General features: G+C 49.4%; 1 non-coding gene across 1 annotated transcript; it reads left to right on the forward strand.

Annotated features, from left to right (window-relative positions):
- The first annotated feature begins 5,580 nt into the window (after nt 1-5,580).
- On the forward strand, nt 5,581-5,652 carry TRNAR-GCG (transfer RNA arginine (anticodon GCG)). Its single transcript has one exon. It is a non-coding gene; the product is annotated as a tRNA-Arg (tRNA).
- Nucleotides 5,653-6,132: the final 480 nt, after the last annotated feature.

A 6,132-nucleotide genomic window follows, 5' to 3' on the forward strand; every position in this document is an offset into this window, starting at 1 on the left:
CTTATTTATTGAGCTATCTGTTATTGTTATATCCAGTCAAAAATAGAGGTATTATTTATTTATTTACCACAGAAGGCCGAGATGCGGCACGTTATTCTATCCGGTGTGGACTGGATACCACCGACTCACTAGGTAGAGCGTTGGCAAGACGGTGGCGTTTCGTCACCACGCCTGGTTGACGTCCGCCAACTTCTCGGCTGATGTCCAGAATACACTCATGGACATGCCTTTTGATGGCCGTCGCCTTTTTGGCGACAAGGCAGACCATGCGCTTGAGCGTTTTAAGGACTCCAGGGCTACCGCCAGCAAACGGCTGCTTTTCGCCCCTTTCGTGGCCAAGGAAGGGGTGTACCCACACGTGCTGCCAGCCACGTGCCGCAGGGTAATACCCAATGCGGTGGCGGCCGTGAAAACCGCTGTGGCGGCGGTCGGGGACAACAGCGAGGACAGTCCACACCTTCCCCCACAGCATCCGCCTCAAAACCCTCCTAGTCCGTGCTTTCAGGCCCATGTGTCGCCAGTGGGGGGCAGGGTTCGCCATCACCTCCTCCACTGGCGCACTGTCACGTCGGACAGGTGGGTGCTGCAAATCATCCGAAGGGGCTACTCCCTCCCCTTCGAGGCGACCCCTCCAGCCATGCCACCGCAGAACCGGGGGATCCTTTGCGACTTCTGCAGGAGGAAGTTACGGCCCTCTTGGCCAAGGGGGCCATTGAGCGCATTCCTGGGCCAGAAGTAGGGTGTGGTTGCTACTCCCACTACTTTCTGGTACCCAAGAAGGGCAAAGGGGGCCTACGCCCTATCTTGGACCTACGGAACGACAACGGCTTCCTCCGGAAGGAGAAGTTCAAAATGCTGACACTGGCTCAGGTCTTAGCTGCCCTGGACCCAGGAGACTGGATGGTAGCGTTGGACTTGCAGGACGCTTATTTGCACATCCCCATCCTGCAGGCCCACCGGCGTTACCTGTGGTTCACGGTAGGCCACGAGCACTTTCAGTTTACCGTGCTCCCCTTCGGCCTTACCAGCGCCCCACGGGTGTTCACGAAGGTGATGGCGGTGGTTGCAGCTCATCTGCGCAGGTTAGGGGTTTCAGTCTTCCCCTACCTCGACAACTGGTTGTTGAAGGCGGGCTCGCCCCAAACAGTCGTCAGCCACCTCCAGACGACGTCAAACCTCCTGCACCTGCTGGGGTTTTCCATCAATGTGCCGAAGTCACACCTGTGCCCCTCTCAGAAGCTCCTCTTCATCGGAGCGGTTCTCGACTCGGCACAGTTTCGGGTTTATCCTCCCGAACAGCGGGTTTGGGACATTCAGGCTCTGATTCCACTCTTTCAGCCTTTGTCCCGAGTCTCGGTCAGGTTGACCCTGCGGCTTCTGGGGCTTTTGGCCTCCTGCATCCTTCTGGTGCATCACGCCCGTTGGCGGATGCGGGCTCTGCAGTGGGACCTGAAGTTTCAGTGGGCCCAGCATCAGGGCAACCTATCCGACCACGTCCTGAGCTCGGAGGGCACTGCGAGACAGCTGCAGTGGTGGCTCACGGACCGCGATTGGGTCAGCGGCAGATCCCTCTCCCTTCCCCAACCGGAGCAGATAGTTGTGACAGACGCGTCCCTCCAGGGCTGGGGAGGCCACATGGGAGAGGCGGAGATCGGAGGCCTCTGGTCCCCGGCGGAGTCCCGGCTCCATATCAACCTTTTGGAGCTGCGGGCAATTCGTCTAGCACTAAAGGCATTCCTCCCCTTTGTTCGGGGTAGTGTAGTGCAGGTGTTCACGGACAACACCACCGCCATGTGGTACTGCAACAAACAGGGCGGGGTGGGGTCGTGGACCCTTTGCCAGGAGGCTCTGCGCCTCTGGCAGTGGCTGGAACATCAGGGCGTGACCCCGGTGGTTCAACACCTGGCAGGTTCGCTGAACGCCAGGGCGGACGAACTCAGCTGTCGGTGCATGATGGATCACGAATGGTGTCTGAACTTGGACGTGGCGCAAGGCCTCTTTCATCAGTGGGGAGCGCCTTGGTTAGATCTATTCGCCACCGAAGAGAACGCGCAATGTCATCAGTTCTGCGCGTTGGGATTTCCAAGGCGGCCCCCGTTGGGTGACGCTTTTCGGCGCGAGTGGAGCTGTGGTCTATTGTACGCCTTTCCGACTATACCACTTCTGCCCAGAGTGCTGAAGAAGATCAAGCGCGACCAGGCCCAAGTCATCCTTGTGGCTCCGGACTGGGCATAAAGGTACTGGTATCCAGAGATACTCAGTATGTCAGTCGATCCCCCGGTCATCTGCCTCTTGAGGAGGACCTTCTGTCGCAGCAGCAGGGGACGGTCCTCCACCCGAACCTGTCCAGTCTCCACCTCCATGCTTGGAGATTGAGCGGTGACAGTTGAGGCCATTTGACTTGCCTCCTGAAGTCTGTAATGTCATTCTGGCAGCCAGGCGTCCCTCCACAAAGTCGGTATACGCCTGCAGGTGGAACAAATTTGTGGCATGGTGCACAGCAAAGGCTGTGGATCCTCTTGCTGCCCCTCTTTCTGAGGTTCTTCTCTTCCTTCTTTCTCTTGCCCAGCAGGGCTCTGCTCTGGGCACTATCAAGGGCTACCTTTCTGCCCTTTCAACCTTCCTAAGGCTGCCTAAACAAACCTTCTTTGTTCAAGTCCCCTATTGTAACTCATTTTCTAAAGGGCATCACACACATGTTCCCTCCTGTTCCGTTTGTGATGCCTCAGTGGGACTTGAACCTGGTTCTTACATTTCTGATGTGCGCTCCCTTTGAGCCACTTCACAACTGTCATCTCTGTCTTCTTACTTTGAAGACTGCTTTCCTGGTTGCCATCACCTCTGCCAGGAGAGTGAGTGAGCTCCAGGCTCTTTCATGTACACCCCCTTTCCTTTCTGTCCATCCGGACAAGGTTGTGTTACGTACTAAGCCATCTTTCCTGCCCAAGGTTGTCACGGCCTTCCATATCGGGCAGTCTATTACCTTGCCCACGTTCTTTCCGCCACCGCATCCCTCTAAAGAGGAAGAGCGGCTCCACCGTCTGGACCCAAAACGTGCGCTTTCATTCTACTTCGATCGTACACCCCAGTTCCGGGTGGATGAAGAAACTCTTTGTTGGTTACGTGGGCGCTAAGAAGGGAAAAGCGGTGCACAAGCGGACCATCTCTCGGTGGATCATCTTGTGTATCCAGGCATGTTACTCCTTGGCTAAAAACGAGCCCCCTGTTGGATTGGGGGCTCATTCCACCCGGGCCAGAGCGACTACAACTGCCCTGGGCCGGGGAGTGCCCTTGCAGGGCATTTGCCAGGCGGCTACGTGGGCCTCGCTGCACACGTTTGCAAGACACTACTGCCTGGACATTCAAGTCCAGAGGGATGGCTTCTTTGGCCGTTCCGTCCTCCAGGACTTTCTGGTGTGATTATTGGTTCGCAGACCCACCACCGGGGTTGGTATTGCTGGGGTATCTATTCTAACGTGTCTCTTTCAGATGCACAAGTTACTACTTGTGTAACGATATATCTGTAAGAGACATAAGTTAGTGATAGATTCCTTACCGACCCACCCATCCACCCGTTCTGCGAACCGATATCTAGGGTTAAGGTCATCCCCTTTAAGGGCCCTAGTTTCAATTGCACCAGTGTTGGTTTTAAACATGGCTCGGCGCTCCTGGCGCGGAAAAGCTGTGTCTAAGAACTGACGTCAGCACGCGGAGGCGGCGTCTAAGTACTCCGACGATGTAATCACGGCGCCCACGACGCAGACGACGGATGCGGAGCCGCAGACGACGCCTACCAATGCGCAAGGGTACTGCTACGCAAAAATTTACGGACCCAGTCTGACGCCTGGGGATATTCTAAGATAAGGAATCTATCTATCACTAACTAATGTCTCTTACAGTTATATCGTTACGCAAGTAGTAACTTGTGCTGTAGAACTATTTAATTTCTCCTTAAAAAGCTCTGCCTACGTGCAAGATGTACGAACTATCATTGCCGTTGCAAGTAGGCTGGTCTGAAGAATCACGCCATTTGCAAATGCAAAATAGCTTTTTCTGATGTATTAAATCGAATGTATTCGAAAGGGGTGTTTGGGTGCACCTTCCAAATACCGCATTGTAGTGGTACGTAGAAATGTTTTTCCACCGTTTTTTCGCCCAAAACAATCATACATCACCACCATCTCAGTGATTGTGGTAACCAATCATCAAATGATAAGGTGTCCCGTAAAAACCTCTTCCCCTTTAAGAATGTTTCAAAACAATCATTGTATGTAGAGGCATTGGTCCTATGTACCACTGCCTATTCAAATAAAATGACAATGAAACAAAAATAAATCTGTTTTTTAAATGATCCAGTTTTCCTTTAATAAATAATATTAAGGACTATTTCTCCTGTTCCACAGTTTCAAGGTTATGCTTTCCGGCACAACTTAGCATGTTCCTCTCACTCTTTCATTTTGTACTGATATCTTGTCATTCTGATTTTGCTGAAAAGCTGCGGATAAAGCTCAGTGGTAGAGCATTGGACTGCACATCAAGAGGTCCATGGTTCAAATCTGTGTGTCCCCTCAGCCTATTTTGATTCTGCTGTTTGTAATTGGGACTTTTCATCAATTTCATTTGGATCATCTTTGACAGAGTCAGTGTTCCCTTGGATATTGCACTTTAATAGCATTACAGTGTTTGCTCCTCAAAACCTGTGAGTAAATGCAGTTTTTAATTCTCGGCTTGGTATTCCCTTTGGGAAATTTCTGAAACATCATTGATCTATTTTGGAATTCGGCTCTTCCTTTCACAGCACTAAACAAAGGGAATGGACTATGAAACCAATTGACAACTTTGTTATACTGTTTGGTGCTTTCTTGTATTGCACTGAAGAAATGGCGTATAAAACTTGGCAGCGAAGCAGTCAATCTATTTCTCATTTCACCTGTGTCTTCAGTCTTACATATATTCCACCTCTTCTCTGTGCATACAAAGTATGTGTTTGTTTGAAGCACTACATTTTTGTGCAACGTAGGAACTATTTAATTTCTCCTTAAAAGCTCTGCCTACATGCAAGATGTACAAACTCTCATTGCAGTTGCAAGAAGGCAGGTCTGAAGAATCAGGCCATTTGCAAAGGCAAAATGGCTTTTTCTGATGTATTAAATCGAAGGTATTTGAAAGGGGTGTTTGGGTGTACCTTCCAAATACCGAATTGTAGTGGTACGTAGAAATGTTTTCCACCATAATTTGGCCCAAAAGAATCATACTTCATCACCATCTCAGTGATTGTGGTAACCAATCCTCAAATGATAAGGTGTCCCGTAAAAACCTCTTCCCCTTTAAGAATGTTTCAAAACAATCATTGTATGTAGAGGCATTGGGCCTATGTACCATTGCCTATTCAAATAAAATCACAATGAATCAAATAAATCTGTTTTTTAAATGATCCAGTTTTGCTTTAATAAATAATATTAAGGACTACTTCTCCTGTTCCACAGTTTCAAGGTTGTACTTTCCGGCACAACTTAGCATGATCCTCTCACTCTTTCATGATATACTGATATTTTCTCATTCTGATTTTACTGACAAGCTGGGGATATAGCTCAGTGGTAGAGCATTTCACTGCGGATCAAAAGGTCCCTGGTTCACATCCGGGTGTCCCCTCACCCTATTTTGATTCTGCTGTTTGTGTTTGTGACTTTTCATGAATTCCATTTGGATCATCTTTCACAGAGTCAGTGTTCCCTTGGATATTGCACTTTAATAGCATTACAGTGTTTGCTCCTCAAAACCTGTGAGTAAATCTAGCTTTTAACATTCGGCTTTGTATTTCCTTTGGGAAATTTCTGAAACATCATTGATCTATTTTGGAATTCGGCTCTTCCTTTCACAGCACTAAACAAAGGGAATGGACAATGAAACCAATTGACAACTTTGTTATACTGTTTGGTGCTTCCTTGTATTGCACTGAAGAAATGGCGTATAAAACTTGGCAGCGAAGCAGTCAATCTATTTCTCATTTCACCTGTGTCTTCAGTCTTACATATGTTCCACCTCTTCTCTGTGCATGCAAAGTATGTGTTTGTTTGAAGCACTTCATTTTTGTGCAACGTAGGAACTATTTAATTTCTCCTTAAAAGCTCT

This window comes from Lissotriton helveticus, chromosome 1_2 (genome assembly GCF_964261635.1).
Source record: "Lissotriton helveticus chromosome 1_2, aLisHel1.1, whole genome shotgun sequence".
NCBI lineage: Eukaryota > Metazoa > Chordata > Amphibia > Caudata > Salamandridae > Lissotriton > Lissotriton helveticus.